Source organism: Lissotriton helveticus, chromosome 3_1 (genome assembly GCF_964261635.1).
Source record: "Lissotriton helveticus chromosome 3_1, aLisHel1.1, whole genome shotgun sequence".
Taxonomy (NCBI): domain Eukaryota; kingdom Metazoa; phylum Chordata; class Amphibia; order Caudata; family Salamandridae; genus Lissotriton; species Lissotriton helveticus.
Window position 1 is genome coordinate 1,695,745,491 of NC_136061.1, and position 23,315 is coordinate 1,695,768,805.

The following is a 23,315-nucleotide window of genomic DNA, read 5'->3' on the forward strand; positions in this document are numbered from 1 at the left end:
TACAATGTCTTGTAATTGTATAGGTAAACATGAACTTAATAAAAACTTTCTATCTAAACCAATCCCCACCCACCCCCACCCACTCCTGGTCTAGTTGCTCCAAATAGTACCATCACCCAGGAGGAACGTCCTATATGTCTCAAACTGTAGGATACAGGGAACAGATATAGTCGCCTGTGTTCGATGGAGGGACCTATATCATAGGAAGTGTCTGGGAAGGTAGGCACTTTACTGAGATCCTGCTATTTGTAATGGGACTAAATCAAGTGTTTCTAGTTAAATCAGCATGGTTTCCCATTCTAAAGCTATAGGGTGCTTTCATAGCCCTTTCTCTTCCTCCTTCCTAAGAGCAGCTCCTTCTGCCTGAACCCGTTGTAATAAGTCTGTCTGCCATTCAGTAACCACTGGAGATCTGGGTGACTTCCACCGCATTGTTATGGCCCTACTGGCCAAAATAAGTGCATGGTCTAGGAATTTCAGCCTAGCTTTTTGCGTCTTTGATCATCTATGTAGACCCGCAAGGCAGGGTATAACCTCTTCTTGGACCGGTAGTTGGGTCACCGTAATAAGGGTGTGGCGAATCGTCGTCCAATAACCCCGTAATCGAGGACAAGACCACATCATATGGATGAAGTTCGTCTCATCACCTCCACAATGAGAGCGCCTCTGAGGGGAGTCCGGAAACATACGATATATTGTCTTGGGGATAAGATAGGATCGATGGAGCACCATCGTTTGAATAAATTTAAGTCTGACATTGCGTGAGACTCTTTTGGGATGTTCTAACATGGTCTGCCATGTCTTGTCCGTAATTTCCATACCAGAGTCCTCTGCCCAGCGTGTTCTAAGGGTCAGGAGTGGAAATGCTGCGTGTGTCCTGATCCCAGTATAGAGCCAGCGTACTAGATGGCCTCCCGGTACCATGTAATACAAGAGGTGTACCAATTCATGATGTGAGGGTATGATTCTTTGCAGCGCCCATGTGGTTCTAATGTAGTGTGACACTGTGGCATGTAGCAAATATAGGCATTGTGGGGCCCCAGTGATCTGCACAAAGGATTCGTGGTCCAACAATGTATCGTCTCCGAAAAAGGAACCCACCTCCTCAACCCCACTTATTTGTCCATGCCCAGTAAAGAAATATTCGTCGCATAAGGTGGCACCGCCGACGTATAGGCAAGAGCTTTCCTCCAGCAATGTACTGCTATTTTGAGCAGGGGGGAGGGGAAGTTGGGGGAATCCGGGCCTTGGGCAAAAACAAAGAGTGAAGCTCCCCGGCGTTAAGCTGATTTCATGTAGGTTCCTACCCGCCGTCCAATAAGAGAGCCACTGTAGCTGACTAGCATAATAGTATCCCCGAAAATCCGGGGCTCCCATGCCACCTTCTGTCGTCCCCATTTGGAGTTTCCGTAGACTAATCCGTCTCCAGCCATTACCCCAGATCAAGGTGTCCAAGATAGTATTCAGCGTATTAAAGATAGACTAAGGGAGAGTCACCGGTATATTCACAAAATAATATAGAAGGCGTGGGAGCATAACCATTTTTGAGATGGCAATTCTACCCATCACCGACAGAGGGAGAGAAATCCATAACCCCACACTACTTCGGAGTCTCGTTATTGCACTCAAAATATTACCCTCTATCTCATCCTCGGGTGTCCTTTACAATTGTATACCCAGATACTTAAAAGTGGTGTGGGCGACAGGGATAGAGTAAGTGCCAAATCGTATGTGAGTTAATTGTGGTGTTTCTCGGAAGAATAAGCAGGTTCATTTCATGGTGTTTATCGCTAAGCCTGACAATTTCTCAAATGTGTCAAATATATTAAATAGTGGGGTGTTATCTGCTGTCAAGTCGCGAAGATATAACAGGATGTCGTCCGCATATATAGATATAAGGTGCTGAGTCCCGCCGATGTGAATGCCCAGACTGTCCGCTGTACTCCAAAGGGCTAGAGCCAGTGGTTCAAGGGCAATCACAAACAACAGAGGGGACAAGGGGCAGCCCTGTCTCGTACCTCTGTGCACCTTGTAACATTCCGAGATATAACGGCCAGTGTGTGCCCTAGCCACTGGTGATGTATACAATAGGCGGACCCATTTCAAAAAGTGGTCCGGAAAACCGAACCGTCTCAGAGACTCAAGCATGAATTCCCAGGAAAGGGAATCGAATGCTTGTTTTAGGTCAAGCGCTATACATCCTGCGCGAGGAAGATCATGCGGAGTAGCCACCATTATAGAATGCAATCTGCGGGTGTTCTGGGAAGTACTATGATTTGGGAGGAATCCACATTGATCCCGGTGAATAAGTGTGGGGAGGTACGATTGTATCCGAGTGGCGAGGGCCTTACTTCTTGTACTCTGTGGAGAACAAGGAGAGAGGTCTATAATTACCCATATCTAGCCCCTCTCATCCCGGCTTTGGAATGGACGCGACCAATGCCTGCATAGTAGAGTCAGGCAGGTGACCGGTGACAAAGGCCACCCTGTAGACCATCTCCAAGACCGGCACTAGGAGTTCCGAGTAAGTTAGATAAAACTCCACCGGAAGTCCATCCATGCCCGGTGTTTTATTGCGATTCAGGATCTTAATCGCTGCCCGTATCTCGTGTTGGGAAATGGGGCCATCAATGTCCTTCCTTGGGTCTTCCGTTAGCACCGTCAAGTCAAGTCAAAAGATTATGTTTATTTAGATAAAGAGTCTTTAAACAAGTGTAAAAGCATAGCTGCATGATTAAAAATGTTCTACAAAAATATAGTAAAAGTCATTACAAATAACAATATTCCACTAGAATTTAGAAGACTTACACACATTTTATACATCTCTTATAAAACAATTATTAAAACAACCTTTTTTCTCTTAGACAAGTTTATATAAAATATTTTAAAATGTCTTTGAATTACTCCTGGCTACTTTGGGGATTCTGGACTACTTTTATGTATTTCCCTAAAGCAATGGCGATTTCAATTGAGGGCATTTCTGTTAGAAGGTTGACTGCCTGTGCCCTTGTTCTTATAGCATATTTTAGGAATATTGGGCGCAGCCTCAATTTACGCTCTTCTAATATTATTAGGCAGTCAAGAATGATATGAATCAAATCTCCTTTGGTGCCCAAATTACACCTGCAACACCCTTTATGATCTAACATTTTTAATTTAAAATCTTTATTTATTAGCCACGGGTTGATCCCAATTCGCATCCTTAATATCTCCTGTCTATACCAGCGATTTGGTAGAATGTCTAAGTAGGGGAACCAGTTTCCCATTGACCATGAGTGCATCATAAATTCTACTGATTTTTTCATTGTAAGGTATCCCATGTCAATTTTTCTGGATACTTCTTGCCCATTATTTTTCAGGTCACTCTTAGTACACACTATTTGTTGGGTCTTTTGGCACATCTCCACCTTTAGCCCTTCACAAGCCTGCATCATTATTTCCCTACAAGCTTTTGCCCATTTTAGGTCACTGGTTTCAATCTCTTTCCTACACCACTGTGCAATTTTTTGCCCTTTTGTATTTTCCAATCGTTTCCAGAATCTAATTAACGCAACTTGTACTTCTACCCCCCCAAGACTTAGTTCCTATTTCCATTCTTATTGCTTGGATCATTGAGGATTGGGGTAGAGATAAAAGGCTTTTCAGGCATTTCCCTTCCTCTAGGTCCCAGACTCCTTTACCGCTCAAATAAAGGATTTCTGCGCCGTAGAGGATTTGTGGGGGTATGATTGCATTAAAGGTTTTTAATAATGGACGGTGTGACATATCCCCATACTCCCGATTAAACATTTTTAGTCCACAGATTAATGTATGTGCTTTTGCTTTTTGGGCTTCCAGATGAGTATGCCAGTTTAATATTTTGTCGTACCATATACCTTGGTAACGATATTCGTTGACCGTTTCCAGTTTAAGATCACCTAAAAACCAATTAAACTTAATTGCCTTTTTACCAAAGCATAAGATTTTCGTCTTGTCTAAGTTTACTATTAAAAATTTCTTAATGCAATATTCATTAAAAGATTTCAACTTTCTTTGGAGGCCGATCTCTGTCTGGTCTATTATTACCAAGTCGTCTGCATATAAAAGGCAGGGCACCTTTTTTCCGTCCATTCTGGGGCTTGCACTACCCTCAACCTCTAAACAGGCGGGTAGATCTGACAGAAATATGGAGAATAGCTGTGGGGCCAAAACACAGCCCTGTCTCAGGCCGTTTGCAATTGGTATTTTTAGTGTTAATGACTCCTCAGTGTCTCTGATTACATGAGCCCAATTGCCTCGATGTAATTCTTTTATTATTGTCAAAAGGTCTTTAGGGATATTTCTCTTTGTGAGAGTTTCCCACAAGCAGTCCCGATCTACTGAGTCAAACGCTGCTCGGAAGTCAACTAAACAGCTGCACAGCTTGCCGTTTTGTTCTGTTGACTTCCTCGCCATTGCCCATAGTGCGAAACCGTGATCTATCATGGAGTACCCCTCTCTGAACCCTCCCTGTTCCGTGGGTACAATTGAAAACTCCTCGACCAATGCGTTTAGTCGGTTTAGCACAATTTTTGAGAATACCTTCTCTCCTACATCTAGAAGATTAATCAATCTGTAGTTGTGTGGTTTGTCCATGCTACCTTTTTTATCGATTGGCCTAATTACTGCGCCTTTCCAGTTTGGCGGCATTATGCCTTCTAGAAGTATTACACGAAACATATGGGCAAAGAATCTTGCCCACCACTTTATCTCTGATTTTAATATTGTTGCAGGAAGATCATCGGGGCCTGCCGCACGGGTTAGTTTCAGTTCTCTTATTATGTTTTCCACTTGCTGTTCATTGAAATCTAATTTAAAATCTTCCGATATTTCCTGCCAGGGTTGGGGCTCTGTATACTCTTGGGGATCTCGTGCCCTGTACAATTCCCTTAGGTACTTCTCCCAAGCCGCCTCACTGACAACACATTTCATTTCCCATCAGTTGGACCAGACGCTGCTTTTACCATTTTCCAGAATTGCCTCAGGTTTTTATCTTCAATTGATACTAGCAAGTTTAACCAACATTTCTCTTTATATAATCTTTTTGCATCAGAGACCATTTTTTTAAAATCAATTTTCAACTTATTTAAATATTCTTCTCTCTCTTGGGTGAATTTTTTCCTTTGACTTCTTTGCACTGCCCATATCTCCCTTTTTTTAGATTGGCAATCACTAGAGAACCATTTCACTCGACTAACCGGGGTTTTTACACTTTTTCTTTTATCCTTTTTTAATTCTATTCTTAAGCACTGGACTACTTGGGCTAACTTCTCTATATACCATTCCAAGCCCCTACTCCGGAAGTCTTCTGGTTCAGTTTTCTGTTGAAAAGCCTTTAATTTTTCCTGAGACTCCTCCGTTACTCTTGTCGTCACACGTTTGGGGTACTCAACTTCCAGTCCAATCACTTTATCTCTATGTACCTTTCTCCCCCCTAGTATTGTTAGGTGCAGTGGAGTGTGGTCACTAATTTCGCATTGATATATCTTAAATTCCTGTACTAGGTGAAAGTTCCAGGCTAACATAAACATGTAGTCAATCGGGCATTTCTGTAAGCCTATTTTAAAGGTCTTCCCTGCCGGGCAGTCTGTTTTGGTTCTGCCATTTAGGCAGAGTAGACCCCTTTCTCCCAGGAATTTTACTAACTCCATATCCTGTTTCGAGGGATCGCATACTGGGAAACTGGCATAGTTTATTCCATAAACATCCACTAAATCTCTATTCCAGATATCAACCTTCTTAGGGTATAACTTATGGTTGAAATCCCCCATGATTATCAATACATCTGAGACATATTTGTTTAATAGAAAGTCAATATTCTTTTTGAAATATTCCACCTCGATAGCGTACTCTGCAACATTGTCCCACTGCATATACACATTTACAACAATCAGCATTTTATGTTTTTTTCCCAATGCCAATAGTTCTAGTCTACAAGCCAATAGACATTTACATTTCGTTTTTATAGGTGTTACTTCTCTTATTACTTTTGTTGAAACAAGGGTCATTATCCCCCAGATGGTCGACCAAATCTTTTTCTCCTTGCTAGTTGGTTTAATTGTAGGTAGCCCTCGATGAATGGGGTTTCGTCGCATATCCAGGTCTCTTGTAGGCAGGCAATTTCCATTTTATTTACTACTTCCTTTATATGCTCTTGTTTTATCCCATTGCCAAAACCATTTACGTTCCATGTCAAGAGACTTAGACTCTGCGACACCCCCCATGCTATACTACCTTGCTTAGATCACCATCTTCAATCCTTCCCTCAGTGTATCTCTCAGAGGATTCTCCTACATAACTGCTTTGACTCCAGTTATCCCATGAGTCATCCTTTATTGTAATATTTACCACTATGTTCATGCAGCTGACATCTTCTTCGTTATCTCTTAATAGCTTTACTTGTCTCCTCCCTAGACCTGCATGGCACTTCAGGAAACTACTTCCTGGGGGGCCATTTACTTCTCTTACTGGTATTATCCTTATTCCTACTTGTGTTATCTCCCTAGGTGCTTTTATTATTGCCATTTTTACCAGGTCTGAGTGAAGTAAAACTTTTGTTATTTCCTTGCCATTTTTGTTCTTTATGAAGCCCACCTGCCTCAGATCTTTTGTGCCGATCCCATTCAGGCTACTACATTTGGCAAAGGAAGTCAAAATCTGTGCCCTATTTAGTGGATTCATTTTTCTCAATTTCTTTACCCTTTGACCTGCTTGTACTGATTCCAGATATACCCATTTATTGTTCTCCACCTCTTGTAATATCTCTATTTCTGGCTTTATCTGACTATTCTTTGGTCTCCTAGGGGGTCTCATTTTGCTTCCCACTCCTACTAAGTCTTGCAGTTGTGAGTTGTCTAATCTTTGATTGAAGTGGGATTGTTCCCCTGAGGGTGCATACACTCTCTCATTGGCAAAATGGATTTTTGGGGGTTTCTCATTTAGACCCTTACTACTCTGGCTCCTCCTTGATACATTTGGGATGTTTGTTGTTTTAATCACTGATTGCGGGGAACCAATCAGTACATAGGTCAGGGCAGAGGCATTTAGGCTCAGTTGTACCTCATTCTCTGGTTTCTTCCCTTTTCTCTTTTTTGTTGTATTAGGGGCCCGCTTCTTACTTGCCCTATTTTTTGTGGATACCCTCACATAATTATGGTGCCTTTTTATTAGCATCGGGTATTTGGAGATATATACATTTTCTTCTGCCTCAGCGGGTTCGCTCACTATACTTTGTTCTGTGGGCTGGGGGGTAACTGCTGGTCTTATCATATTTGGCATTTGGCTCTTAATCCCCCCCAACTCCTCTTCAATCTTTTTTAAGTGCAATTTTTGTGCTTTTAAAACTCCATTGTTCAATAATGTTACTTCTAGGATTCCTTGCAATGTTTTTTGTAACATTAGAAGTAAGTCCATCATGGAGGATGTAGGTGTTACGGAGAGAACCGAATCCTGTGGATTGTTTCTTTCTGTAGTGACTTGACTTCCAGTTCTTACTACATCCTGCTGGGTTATATTTTTTGGGCCAATTTGATGCTGAAAAACTTGGTTGGGTGCTGCCCCCCATACAGGGCTTTGGCTCTGACTTTCATTCCCCATATGCCCTTCATTTTCTGAAGTTTGTTGTGAAACCATTTTTGGGGATGATGAAAGACGCGGTGCTGTTATTTGTAGATTTTGGCTCAGAAGGGTAAGGTTTATCAATATGGGGTCCCCCGTGTCTTCTTCAATCTCTTCTTCTCTTGGATCTCCCATATCCTTCCCTATCAGGCTCTCCTCCTCAGCCCCCGTGTTTTCTCCGTTCGCGGCGCGATACTCCTCCTCATTTTCCAGATTTATTACTGGCATCTCTGTAGTTTTGTAGTGTTTCCCTACAAAGTCCTTTATAGATCTAGATGCTGGCGCACTATCTTTCCGAATGGATGTTGAGGTGCAGCCCCTCTTGGCTAGCGCGACCTGTTTGGCACCCCTTTTTATTACTTTCCTCTTCTTACGTTGTCCCATTCTAATGTTCGTGACGGAGACCTGACTTTCTTGGCTCTCTTCCAAGGTCCTAGATCTCTCCATTAACTCGCTCCTCTCTGGGCTTTCTTCGGGAGCTTCTTTAACAGATTTTTGCCTTCTTTTCGGGGCCATCTTTCTCCAGTAATAGTACTTTTACTCAGGCGTTGTCGCAGTTATGCCCTATATAGTCCCAGTTCACAATGTTTTTATCGTTATCAAGATGTTGGTTGTTATTTATAGTTTTCAGAGTGCTAAGTTTACTATAGTATATATTACTCCATTCCCTTATACATTCACTTACCTCTGTTGTGCCTTTTGTCTGCCAGCCTGCCTTGCCGTCCTTTTTGTGCACTTTTTTCCTGAGCACCTTCCTGGGGACACTTTTCCTTGGACTCCGGGCTCTTGGCAGTTCACCTCCTTTGCGAAATGTTGATGAGCTCAGGGTTTGCCCAGGGCGAAATTGCCCTCAGTGCTGTCCTTGACTCCTAGGCTCCTCGGGCGCCTTCTTGCAGTTGTGCACCAGTGCCGGCGCCCCCCCTGCTGTACCGCTACTGCCCGCCCGATAGGGTCGGGCTGCGCAGGCAGTTCTCTGCAGGTTCCGAGAGGGCTCTGTGCTTCTTAGGAGCTTTAGGCTTGGGCTTGAGCGTTTTTGTTTTTTTAAACCATCTATCAGGTTCCTACCGCGGGCTTCGTTCGCGGTCTTGTAGCCGTTGTACTTGTGGTCTTCTCCACGGCTTGTCCACGGCAGTGATCCGCTGCTCTGTGCTCGATTCTCTGTCCTGCGCCCTCACGCTTGCTGGGCTGGCTAGGCTTGGCTAGGCGACAGCAGAGTCACTCGTTGTTAAGGATTCGTTGTTCAGGTTGTTTCCCGCGTCATGAACCTCAGTTGTTGCCAGTGTTGGCGGCCTCCTGTTCCACCGGGAAGGGGAGATCCAGTAAGAGTGCATCGATCTCTGCACTATCTATTGGTGTGGAGGGCAGATAAAGTGCCTGGAGATGATCGTGAAACGCCCCGTTTATTTCAGCTTGTGTGTTGACTATGGTGCCCGCCTGGGTGCGAATGCTTGTTATAGTCGGTGGGTCAGGACGATCCCCCACCAACCGTGCCAGCAGGGTGCCGGATCTGTCAGCTTCAGTGTGTTTACGTTGGAGGTAGTCCCTGTAATCTATCGTCCGAAGCGTTTCCAGTTTTTCGACATTGTCTATATGGGCAGTTTGTAGCTCCACCTTCCTCCCAGGATCGAGGGCTACCACCCTCTCCAGGGTCTGCAGCCTGTCTTCCACATCACAGAGTTTACGATGCACCTTTTGTCTGGCCCCCACCAGCTGCCCTACCTTCAGGGCGTCCCATTCTATCAGTTTCGAAGAGGCAGTATTCCAGTTCTCCCTCAAGTAGTTAGATATAGTGGTAGCTAGTGCCATACGAAAGGGGGTATCCTCGAGCAGACGGGGGTTCAATCGCCAGATGGGCACCGGCGCCGGTACCCTGCCCCACAGGAGTATTAGTTTCAAGGGCCTATGATCAGAAAAGGTCTTAGCCAAATACTCTGCTTCCGTTATTGTATTGAGGAGAGACCTATAGCATAGAAATCGGTCTATTCTAGTTTGGAGGTTGTGTATTGGGGAGAAAAAGGAGTATTCCTTATGTGTGTAGTGAAGGCCCCGCCAGGCATAAGCCAGTGTCCACCCCTCAACCCAGGAGGTGAATTTCTCAGTCAGTTTACAATCCGCAGAGGCCTATAATGGAGGGTGAGATCTATCCAGTCCAAAGTCTAATATCGCATTTGAGTCCCCTCCAAGTACCCAAGGAATCCTGTCCCAGTCAGCCAAAGCCACACCCAGTCCCCCCAGGAATCTGTCTTGTTCAAAGTTTGGTCCATAAATGCTCCCCAGGACCACCAAGGAACCTTCTAGAGTACCTTTCACCAGCATATACCTTCCCTGGTCGTCGGCTTGGCATTCAATCTCAAATAAACGGGGTCCCATGTCTTACCCAGAATGTTGCCCCCCTAGCAAAGGCCAAATAGTTTGTGGAATAAAAGCTACCCCTCCATTTTTTCCATAACTTCTGCGTTTCAGAATCCGTGAGGTGGGACTCCTGAAGAAACGCAATGTGTGTCTGGTTTCTAAGGAGGAACGCGTGAATGCTGTGGCGTTTCTGAATGGCTCCCAGCCCTCGCATGTTCCACGTTAGCAAATTGTAGGACCCTTTAGTCTCGTCAGTACGTGTCATGTCCCCGATGATAAGATGTTGTCCTCTCCCGTGGTGGGTGCCCAGGGGAGTCTGACCAGGAGTCCCCATCCCCCATAACTCTAACTAAACCCGGCACAGTGCTGGAACTACTCTGGGCTCAACAATAATGAAACAAACAAATAGCAAGGAGAAAGGTGCATATGCGAAGAGGGAGGTGGCCAGCCGTGTGCATGGCCTTAGGGCAGCCAATCATCGTCGCCCGATGGCTCCACGGTGCTCTTTCCCGGGGAGAGTAAAACTATAAATGTGGAGGGAGTGGCAATGAATACATATCCGTTAGGAATTACCCAGAGCCACCAGGAGCTCCATGGCCCACAGTCTAGGTCTGTGACTATTAGAAGGTCAGATATCACATAAACAAGGTCATAAGCAAAAAGCCCCAGCCCTTGGTACACTAGCAAGGATTAACTTCCGATATATCTTGGGGGCGAAACACAAAATCTCCAACAGCAGACCCAGTCCAAACAACACAACACAACAGCAAGCACATTAATGTTCCTAAGCATAGGTCTCAGAGACAAAGCATTGCCAGCAATAGTTAATTATCTAGCATGTCATCTGCCGCCCTAGGAGTAATGGTGGGGAACAAGATTGCACTGTGTTCAGAGTCTGAATGCAGTGTACTGTCCTCTAAGTAGGTAGCAATCTTGTGTGAGTACTCATGAAAGGCACCTGCCATAGCCAGCACCCCTTCTTGGTCTTTTCGCCATTGTTCCCGTGATGGACCAGCACCTCCACGAGTCCGACCAGACGGGAATGATGAGCGGACCACCCCGGGACACCCTCAGAGCCCTGCGTGGACATCTACAGAGCACTTGCCTGACTGGACCCTATACACATCACCTCCAGCCACTCCTATAAGTCCGCAGGACTCTTGAAAATGTGTGTCTTCTTCTCGTGAATGACCTTAAGTCGGGCAGGGTAGAAGAGCGCGTACTTGAGTTGTGCCTGCTGTAGCCTGTTCTTCACAGCCTGGTATGCGGACCATTGTCTCTGGACTTGCATTGTGTAGTCGGGGTATAGGGACACACAGTGGTTCTCATATTGGATAATTGCCTTTTCCCTGGCTTTCTGCAGCAAAGTGTCCCGGTCCCTATAATTAAGGATTTTAATAATCAAGGGGCGGGGCGGCAGACCAGGTTTAGGTTGACCAGTTGGAATCCTGTGTGCCCGTTCTGCGCAGAAGTACTGCAAGAGGCCCTCGGTTGCCACATGGTCTCGGGACCACTGTTCCTTGAAGTCTGCCACTTGGGTCCCCTCGCAGCATTCTGGCAAACCAATAACGCGGATGTTGCTGCGTCGGATTCTTCCTTCTGCCTCCTCCGCCCTCTCCATAAGCATGGAAACCTGTTGCTGGAGCTGCTGTAAAGAGGAAGAGTGTTCTGCCACTGTTGGTGTGAGTTCCTTCAAGGTCTGGCCATGATCCTTAACCCTGTCTGCCAACTTGCCGTGGTCCGCCTTCAGGATATTCAATCCGGTAGTAAGAGTGCCCAGCTGGAGCTCCATCGCCGCCCAAGACTCACGTACCTCCTGAAGTATAATGTCCAGTTTGTCCGGAGGTCGGTCCCCCACATCTCTGGTCGAGACGGCCCCCATCGTGGAGCTCCCTCCCGCGGCACCTGACATGGCACCAGGGGCATCAGAGCCATCTCTCCCCTCCTGCCCCTTTGTTCGATTGCGGCCCATAGTGGTACGTCACAGGGTCGCCGGGACAAGAGTCGCACGGGTATTCCAGACTCCGTCTCTGGGCAGATACGTCAGGCTGCAATAACTCCAGCCAACGCCCCAGCAGGATAGTCCCCAGGAGAAGGGTGGTAATCTACAGGGTGTCGCGGTGCTCCAATGCGATGCTACCCGCAGGAAAATGCGTCTCATAAATGTCATCTGGCAGCATGGGCTCTGATCATACCAGCATGCCTTGGGCCTCAGTTTGACAGCGGTGTCCTGCTCTTGTGTCCGCAATCCGGGGAAGCGATTGGCAGGCCCGACCCCCGTCCGAGCTCCCAGCCCATCCCCAATGGTTGTGAGGTCCCCCAAAGCGGCACGGGTGTATACCTTCCTCCAACGCAGTCGCAGTGGGGGCCAGCCAGGGCACACTTCACTCCTCCCGGCCCGCGTTTGGGCAACGCATTAGCACCCCCAGTCAGGCCTCCATCCGCAGGGCGGCTATGCAGGCGCCCAACCACCAGCCTGTGCCCGTGCAGTCTCGGGAATTGCCGACAGGCCTAGGAGGGAGAAATCTGGTCAGTGCCCTCCAGCCAGCCTCCGTAGTAGACCCCAGCCAGTTCTAGTCAACTCCTTCCTCGGACTTTCACCGCCTTATCTCCCGCCAGTACAAATACTTCCACAAGAGCCGTCACAGGCCCGACACTGGACAGGCCTCCTCCGTAGTGGCAGGCCCGCGCAGGTCCGTCCCCGTCGCAGCTCCAGGCCAGGCACTCAGCATGCACGGTTGCCGCGCTGACAGCAACTCGGCAGTCTCCAGCCGCGGCAAGCCCAGCCTCAGCGTACAGCAGCAGCCAGCGGGCCTCAGGTCCGATCTCACCTCAGAATCGCCACTCACAGTCCCCCAGAGGCGGCTCCGCAAGATTCGTCTCCGCCCTTACTGCAGCTCCTGGTCTCCTGGTCTCGGCTGTCTCGCGCCCACAGGCAAGCCTCACCCCAATTCTCCACAATCTGCAGCAGGTCCGGCACAGTCCCCTGGAGAACCCAGGGGTATCAGCAGTATTACCCCCACTCCTGGCCAGCTGTAGGCGCAGTTAGAACCACGCCAACAGGGTGAGTTCCCCCGGGAACCTCCATCGTGGCTGGCTAGCCACGCCCCCCCTCAGAATTGTTAAAGGTAAATATAACACTGTTAGACCTGGAAGGACTTTGTATATAGATTAGGTTTAATTGTAGTTTATTTCAGCTTGCTTTTTAAGATCTTTGCTTTGAATTTAATTAATCACTTCCTTGTGGACAGACCAAACAGCTACTGCATTTATGTTTCTTGGAGATTCTAAATATTGGTCGGTATTTTAAATATTTTTTCCCAAACTTGATTAGATTAATTTGTGCCAAACCAGATTATGGCCTATCCCTCAAGACACTCTTATTTTTCAATTATACTGCAGGATCCATGTAGGTGTGTGCACAATAGTATCACTCCCACTTCCCCATTACATCAGGGCTCTTAGTTCCTGCACAAGTGTCACTCTTTGTCAAAGTACACACAAGGTAAAATTAAAAATGCCAAACAACCATCACCCGTACCACAAACAATTGTGGAGAAAGAGAGTGAGCCCCTCACGGTAGAGCCCCCAATGGGGTTATCTGGCTAGCAATTACCAGTGTACCCACTTATCATCATAGGTTGCTCTCTCTCATGAAAGTGGAAAGAAAAAGACAAAGACACACAGAAGAAAAGGACAAACACATGTAACAATCCTTTTGCTTCACAACAGTCAGACAATGTGCTGAATGTTCGTGAAACAGCAAGTAACAAGTACCAGTCGCTGTTTAGTGTACACAATCACCATTAACCCCAGTGAGAAAAAGAAAAAGTGAATCTCACACATTAAAATTGCAGAACTCACTGGCCACTCCTACTTTTATTCTGGGCTGTGAGTACTCCAAACTAAAACAGACTCACATTAAACCGAGTTTTGTGTGAGTCTAGGTCGCCGACATGTTTCGTTGCTGTATTATTCATCAGGGCAATCAGGGGTTCACCGCTTTTAAATTCCACTCATATATTGCTGTAACCTGTGATGGTATAGAATGACAAAAATGTAAAATAAAGAAAATGTAAGCCAATATGTCCTGACCCTCAATAGCCAACCGGCCAGGTCAGGTACAGAACATGAGTTAAAAGAGTTAAAAGGTGTGGCACTTAGATCGTTTGCAGCATATTCACCTGGGGGTTGCATCTCTACTGCATACCTGCTACCTCTCTCAGGTGGACTTCCGTGTCAACAAGATCACGTATCCTAATGGAAACCCGCCTCAGTCTAGGCTTCTGTAAGAACACATATACAAACACGCAAGTGAGGAAATATCCATTAAACCCCACATCGCGATATGCACCCGGAGGCTGCTCAGCTGGTCCAACCACTCTCTCTCCCAACCTACAGGTTGCTTCTCGCACCTACTTAAAAATGCTACATAGCGCCCTCTTTGTACAATTCATTTCAAACACTCCCAGAACTCAAGTGACCCCCACGGGACTACCTTATTACACAAATGCAGATTTTCACCAGATTTACTCACTGGCCACCCCCGCAATGTATACACTCGAAACAGTCGGCATATTCTCAGTCCACACCCAGACAAACTTATCTCGAAACTGCTGGTATCTGTCTCAAGACAATCAGGTGCCTAGAGATCCTTCCCAAAAGGGCTCATCTGTCTTACCCTTGCCGGTAACCAAACGCTCAGTCACTCAGCCACTGCTATCCTCGTCTGCCGCTGGGCCGATTTACTTAGATGCTGCTCCGCCCCTGGTGTCCCGTGTTACGTGCTGCCCCTAATCACATGGTGTGTTAAATTCAAAGTGCAAAGACGATGTACGGCGGCCATCTTATAGTGGACCCTCTTCCACTAACCATCATTACCTTGAAGCCACATTCACTTTGAATTTGTTAGAATAACACACCGTTCAGTGTCTCAATCGCGCTTTTACCGCATTATAAACCAGTTACCGTTCGCTCCTATTTTTCAGATGTGGAGAATAGTGCACAATGTATTAAGAAACCCAAACTCGTGCCACTCAATGCAATAAGCAATACCAGTAACCACATGGATACAGAAGTTATCCAGTGATAAACAGGGTTTGTTTTACAGTCAATCCCCAATAGTCATCCCTCCCAATACCAATGTAGTGGGTGGGTTATGGATATTTTATCACTACGGGCTCTGACTCAGTCAAGGGTTCTGCACATCGTGGTTAAGACAAGGTTGACGCATGACCAATTCCACAGCGCAGGTACCAGAACGGGCGATACTTCATTGTGTAAAGTGGAGGGCCTAGTGTGTATATATAGGTCACCGCCGGCTAATTTTATTCCATTCAATAGAATCATTTAATCCCACCTGATCAACTTGTTCCTGATAGATCCAACGGGCCTCTTTGCGATCCAGAATGCTCTCGGCATTGTGGCTGTTGCAGACCACTCTTTCCAGGACCACCCAGTGTAGATCTTTAGGATCATGTCCTGCCTCACTGAAGTGTTGTACCAAGCGTGTAGTTAGTTTTTTCGCTTTCAGGGTGCTTAAATGTTCTTGGATGGGCACCTTCACCTTTCTGGAAGTCAGTCCAATGTAATGGAGTCCGCATCTACAGGTTAGTCTGTAAATCACATTAACAGTGTTACAGTTACTAAACCTCGTGAGATGCCAGACTCTTCCATTCCTCAAAATAACGGTCTTAGTCGTTTTTGTCAAACTACATACTGAGCAATTAGTACAGGGGTGGTGTCCGGTTGGCAGAGAGTCCACGTGCGGGACACTAAGAGTTCTGGTGTGGACTAGTTTATCCTTCAAATTGGTTGCTCTTTTAAAAGCAAACCGTGGAGGAGGCATCTTGCTCAAACTGGTGTCCAGAATGGTCCAATGCTTCCTCACGATCTGCCTCAATTTAGTTGACATCGGATCAAACGTAGTAACCACAGGTATACATTCCTGTTTGACTTTAGTGTTCCTCTCAAGGAGTGCCTCCCAGGGGGTGTTTAAAGATCGTTTATGGGCTTGTTCCACAACTTTCCTGGGATATGCCCTAGCTGTGAGTTTCCTAACCAGGTCCTCTGATTGTTCTACAAATGCTTCTGTGGTAGAACAATTGCGGCGATAGCGCAAAAACTGCCCCACAGGGAGATTGTCCCTTAGGGCATGGGGGTGAAAAGACTGATAATGAAAAAGCAAATTCTTGTCTGTCATTTTATGATGAAACTGTCGTAAGTAGTCTATGGTCCATTACTGTGATGTCAACGTCAAGATATACTGCTGACGGTTTACTAATTGACCATGTGAACTTAAGGCAGTCATCTACCTGGTTGAGCCATGTAAGGAAACTTAGAAGATGGTCCTCTGTACCTGACCAGATACAGAGGACGTCGTCGATATATCCATGCCATTTTCTAATTACTGACAGATCTGTGACCAAGTGGGGACCCGGCCCTCTTAAAATTCTAATGATGAAAGCCTCCTTGATATCAAATATACACAGATGTATGATTTGGCTTGACTTTCAAGAGTCCATTTTATATTGTGTTCAGAAGGTCTGTAAGAAAAAGACTACCATTTGCAACTCTCTCGGAACATTCTTGTACCTTTGCTGGGCCCTGTCTTATTACATTGCTCTATAATATTGCTTGATCTGAAAACTCCTCACAGCAACCCCATGCGTTGCAGAAGGGGAAGCTCAAACATCCAAAATGTAGAAAAGCAAAAACAAAACGATCCTCTTTGTTTACTATGAAACGGCCCTATTCTGTGACAGTGGGGATTACAGACCAATACAGAAAAGTAAGGGGAGAACCATGCCTATGTCAGAAACGGCTGCCTCCATGGAGGAATCTGAAGTAGAGCAGAGGTAGATTTAAGCCTCCCTGCCCCATTAGTCAGGTAAGGTCCTGATTATTCTCCAGCTGCTCTACCTATTTTGCCAAGCACCAGCCCTTGGGGTCGGGCTGTGGGTGGCAACTGGGGTGCGGACCATCAGCAAACTAGAGGACATAGAGGTAATAGCACAGAATTCCCCCAGAGTGACCTGTAATAGTATATAAAGCTTGTAGTGGTCACAACTGTAATTGGCTGCCGGCTTCCATTGTTCCATCCCGGAAGCTCCTTACGAAAAGGAACATCTTACACTGGAGAACTTGGGATGTGTGCCAAGGAGGTGTGGCCACCTGCCAGCCTTCATGTCTTCACAGGCACATCTGATAAACGAATCTGTTAGGGTAGGGGTGGGTGATGGGATGGTGTTTCCTTCCTAGGGAGGAGTCTTCCTAATGGATACCCATCAGTACGAGCTGAATACACCACTTAAATGTACACACGCTAAATGCTAGTGTACTTTTGAGTGGAGTGTGCCCAGTATCGGGTGGCTAAACAATGCTAATGTGGTAGGCACATTAAGGAGCCAGAGTCCTCTCTCTCTGGGATAGCTTTCTTTTTTGTACGGGACAGGCTGTGTCTAATGCTGAATGCTTAATAGTTGGTGATCCATTATGGCGCGGCCATTACAAGTCCAGGGAATATCGTGTACAACACGAAGAACATACACTTCGCTGGTATTGCTAGAGATACGCACAGATATTCCAAATGCCTGTGACATTGGTATTGATACCCCCGTAGAAGGCCCTTTTGACTGCCACAGATGCCATATGCAGTTTGACCTCGATACAAAGCAGAGTAGGCAATTACAGGTAGCTGATGTAATATCAGCCATAAGACAAGAAACTGCTCCTACTAATATCTTAGGAGATAACTCCATTACGTGGAGCAAAAATATACTCTGTAATATTCGATCATTAGTGAAGCACTCCACCCAGGTCTGGGACCTCATATTGACTGAGGAACCAGACCTCTGCTTTTTAACAGAAACATGGCTTAAGCCCCATTTGGTTCCAGCGATCACACTTAGCGTCCCATTAGGATACAAGATTGCTAGGGTCGACCGCTCAAATAAAATTGGAGGGGGGGTTGCCATTGTTTACAAGGAGGAACTGAATTTAACTATCCTTGAGGAAATTAGCAATCCTCAAATGGAATTACTCATTTTTAAACTTAGTCCTAATCCTAGAGAACAAAGGAAGGGTGCGCTGTTGTATAGACCACCAGGCCTGATTGGGAACTTTCCAGTCGTGTTAATAGAGGCTTTAGCACCATTTGTGCAAGATAACCAGGACTTCCTCCTGGTAGGGGACTTTAATGTCCACAGTGAGTTAGAGAACTGCAAGGAGGCAAGAACTCTTTTAATGGACCTAGACTCCCTAGGACTGAAAAAGATCAATGACGGTCCTACTCATGAGGCAGGCCATACTCTGGATTTGGTAATGTCCAACTCACCTTTAATTAAATGCATGCCTCCTACTCAGGTAGAATGGACAGATCATTTCATATTAAAGTTCCATACTGCCATTAATAATAAGCTTCAAAAGCAGAGTACTCTGGCCACTAAAAGGAGACCCTGGCATAAACTAACGGTGGAAGCCTTTAGAGACCAGTACAAAGCTCCCCTGTATGAACACACCACAGGAGATATAACAACAGAGTTGTACAGGTTTGAGGAGGCAGTAAGGGATGCAATAAATACTACTATCCCTCAGAAAGTCTATAAACCCCGCCCAGCTAAAAAGCAAGAAATCTGGTTTTCTGAAGAGTTAAGATCTTTGAAACAAAATACTAGAAAACTGGAAAAATTATGGAGACAGTCTAGGAGGCTGGAAGATAAAGTACTCCACAGATCCTCTCTCAAGTTGTACCATAAAGCCATCAGGACTGCTCGGAAAAATCATATTGCAGCACAACTAATAGAGGCAGGGAAAGATTCTTGAGTTCTGTATAACATCCTACAAACCTTTACTAGACCAGCAGCCTGCGAGACTGTAGAGGTAGCCACTCAAGAGCTGTGTAATGAGATCTCTGCCTTCTTTATGAAGAAGATAGAGGCCATCTATGAGAGGATAGTGGCCTCAAAGACGGCTGAGGGAATGAATAATAACAACAGATCCCAGTCGGGTGTACAATCAGGACCACTTACCCAATGCCTCTCCAGCTTTCCTCCTATCTCCTTAGAGGAGTTAAACTCATTGGTTGCACAAATCAAGAGTGGCAGTCCTCATGATAGTATCCCTGCCCGTATCTTGCCTAAGCTGGTAGAAGTTCTCGGACCAGAAATCCAGAACTTGGTTAATCTTTCCCTCTGTACAGGGCAGGTCCCCATGGACTGGAAGAGGGCGCTAGTAAGACCACTGAGGAAAAACACTGCCATTCCCTGGACGGTATTGGCGAACCTAAGGCCTATTTCTCTTCTTCCCTATCTGGGGAAAATTATAGAGAAATATGTAAATCGCCATTTATCCAGCTACACTGAGCTAGTAGGCGGTCTGGATCCATCCCAGTCGGGCTTTAGACCAAGACACAGCACTGAGACCACCTTGCTGTCAGCCGCAGACGATCTACGCATGTTCCAGGATAAAGGTCATTCTGTTATCCTGGTTCTGCTGGATCTGTCTGCGGCGTTTGACACCGTGTCATATGACATCATGACCACCAGGCTAGTTAACATCGGCCTGGAAGGCAAGGCGCTGTCATGGCTGAAGAGTTTCCTGACAGGTCGCACCCAAAGGGTTACTCTGGGGTATTACCGGTCAGAGGAGTTGGAGATCTCTAAGGGGGTGCCACAGGGCTCTTGTCTGAGCCCTATTCTTTTTAACATCTATGTGGCCCCCCTAGCTAACATCATGAGATCTCATGGATTTATTCCTGTGTCATATGTAGATGACACCCAACTCCTCTTTCCTTTTGAAACCCTTACGGTGGAGGTCAGGAACTCCTTTGCTCAGGGGATGAAGGCGGTGGCACACTGGATGGCATCCAACTTCCTGCAGTGCAATGTTGCAAAGACGGAGGTGATGCTGTTCGGTGAGGCCAAACTTCTGTGGACTCCAGACTGGTGGCCTCAAGATCTTGGCCCGGCTCCAGCGCCTAAGCAGGTAGTGAAAAACCTTGGCGTCCGACTAGATCAGGAGCTTTCCTTAAAACATCATGGTAATCAAGTGGTGGGCTCCTGTTTTCATATCATCGGGATGCTACGAAAGGTATTTCCCCTACTACCAGACTCTACTAGGAGAACTTTGGTGCAGGCCCTAGTATTGAGTCGCTTGGACTACTGCAATGGATTGCTGCTGTCAACAAATGAAGGAGTAATCTCCAGGCTCCATGTGGTCCAGAATACCGCTGCCCGTCTGGTTTTGAACCAGCCCTCTCACACCCCCTCTAAACCCCTTCTGAAAAAGCTGCACTGGCTGTCCATCAAATAGAGGGTGAAGTTTAAGATCTGCTGTATAATGCATAAGTGTCTACAGGGGAAGGGCCCAGCATATCTGACTAATACATTTTCCTGGTATATACCGACACGCTCCTTGAGATCCAGTGAGCAGGCCTTGCTACAGGTCCCAAGATTTAAAAAAGTAAGACAAGGGGGAAGAGCTCTCGCTGTTGCTGGTCCAACCTTGTGGAACAGCCTCCCACTGTTTTTGAGACTGTGCAAGGACCACTTTCCTTTTAGGAAACAATTGAAAACCTTCCTTTTTCAAAATTGATCCATACCTATGGCCAAGCTCCGCTAGTTGTTTTCTTAGCTGCCAAAGGCGCGGAGATACTCCTTTGGGAGGTGATCCTAGCGCGGTATAAACATGCAAATAAATAAATCCATTCTGCCTGGCAGTGGGCATGACTACTGGGTCGGATAGGTTTTCATTATAGGAGTCGCTGTCTTTGACTGTTCCTTCCCTCCTATCATGCAATGGTTTCGTCCAAGCAGCAGGTATCCTCAGAATAGTGTCAGATCCGAATGCACTGGTCCTTCAAGGAGACTATGAAGAATCACACAGAATATCTGTCTTATTGCACTTTACAAATGACTGTCTGTTCACCATTTTCATTACAGACCAAAACATAAAAAAATAATCATTTTCTTTAGAGCTTCAGAAGCAAGTGCTTTGTTTTATGTATAACAGCGAGTGAGTGTTAGATTTTGGTGCACCCACATGTATGAACATCAACATATAAACAATAATAAATAGTCATAAAAATGGTTTTTTTCGAAAGGAAACAAACTTACCATAAGATGGAAAATAATGCTTATGTTTGTATACTTCCACTTTCTTTAAAGGTTCAGCTGCACCATTTGCAGTTTTGCACCATGTGGTCCATGGTAAACCCGGCTATGGAAAAATGCTTGTGGTAAACTCCCTCACTATCAGCCCGCTCCCCTCCCACCTCCCCCCTCCCCATCCCTTAATGCCCTAAGTACGATCTTATTTGGATTAACGGTTCATCCAGCCCTGGTGGAAAGTAATTTATTTTGTACTGTTTTCTTACGTTGGTCAGCAGCTACCGTTTGGATTCTAATTTTCAAAATTCGCTTTAAAATCATGTCTTGAATAAAATAACCTCACTGTCTGCCAGAGTAGCAGTACGTGCTTTATATTTTCCGCTGACAAGGACCACTCTCAACCTCAGAAGATAACTATCATATCTCAGGCTTCGAGTGTCAGTAGAGATGGGGTTTACAACACACGCGTCGGGGAGATAAACCCTGCTGCTTACATGTGGGTATTTTGAACTTCTTGCAATAGGCTGCATATTTTTTCAAATAAAGAAGCCTTCGCTTCCCTGTAACTAACTCGTTCGTAGTATAATATTTGTTAAGTGGGGTGTCTTGTGATTTTCCTTCCACCATTCATTCTAAATTTTCTATCATACTTTACGAAATCCTGTTGTCCGAGGTAAAGGAACACTGTAGCTGTTTTCTAGCAGATGTGCGTTGCTAAGTAAAAAAACAAACGTAAATATAAAATAAGGTAAGTAGCCCCAATGCATGAGGTGACTTTTCGTATATTGTTGTGAGAGTGTCGAGTCACACTGTAAAATGGCTGTAAATTGGCCCTGTGACGATGACCAAACGAACCTCACCAGTTTTAATTTGCCAACGCCATTTTGACGTTGCAAACTGTAAGGTTGGTAAAATGAGTATCATTAAATTGGATTAAAAAAATACGTGTTGTGGACAATGCTTTCAATATGACAAGTACATTTTGGAAGTACTAGTTGTTATAAATCTTCTAAGTGACATATGCATAATCTCATATAATTTATGTGCTTAAATGTATGGTATTATATAACATATGAAAGTACTCGTGTTTTCTTAAAACTGTGCATGCACAATTATGCATGTGCAAAATTCGGACCTTTTTTGTTAATTATCGTTTTTTGGTTTTACATTTACATTAAATATATTTGTTTGATACATAGTTACGTTTCGCATGCACAGCTCTCTTCCTACAGCCATCTTGAAATTTCAGGATTGACTGGTGCACTCCAACTCACTTCCTGGACCATATAAAGGTAGGGTCCATTTGGGTTTAAGTTAGGAAGTTGAATATATGTAGCAACTGTGGGGCATATGTACAAGGAGTTAACACCGCGTTAACTCCTTGTACATATGCCCCACAGTTGCTACATATATTTGTATTGCCGTATTCACAAGCTGTCCCTAACAGCTGTTAGCGCCAGAATTCAGGCGAAAACCGTCCGGTTTCACCATCGCCACGCATGTTAGCGATAACTATCTCTATTAAGAGGCAAGGTAGGTGTTCCCCTGCAAAACACGCATGCTAACCCTACTACGCGATATTTACAATGATCGACCGGGCCCGCAATACGTTTCAGGAAACAGCCGCTAAAGCCTGTTAGCGGCTGGGACTTAAGACCATAAAAAGCCTCATTTGAAGGCCCACTGATGCCATGGAGGTACTACTCATGCAGATTGGAGCACCAAGAAGGCCACAACAACGACCGCCACTGCCCCCAGGACCACCACGGAGGCAGCGCCGAAGAAGATAGCGGGTCCATCGCCCATGCATCACCATCACAGACTTCACGCCAGAGGATGTGATTGACCATTACAGGCTCAAAAGGTCATCCATCCTCCGAATCCTAACCCAGATAGCGCCCAGGCTGCAGGCACAAACAGAGCGGAGAACCAACATCCCTCTGCAGACAAGCCTTCTGGCAGTGCTGCACATGTTGGCCTCTGGTACCTTCCAACCAGCAACTGCCAGAGTTGGGGGACTCTCACAGTCAGCCCTATCAAGGTTCCTCCCAATTGACTTGGATGGCATCATCAGCCTGACACACCAGCACCTACGCTTCCCCAGCACTGCGCAGGAACAGCTCGAGACCAAGCAAGGCTTTTATGCCATTGCTGGCTTACCGCAGGTGTTGGGGGCAATTGACTCCACACATGTCCTACTTGTGCCCCCTGCAGACACGG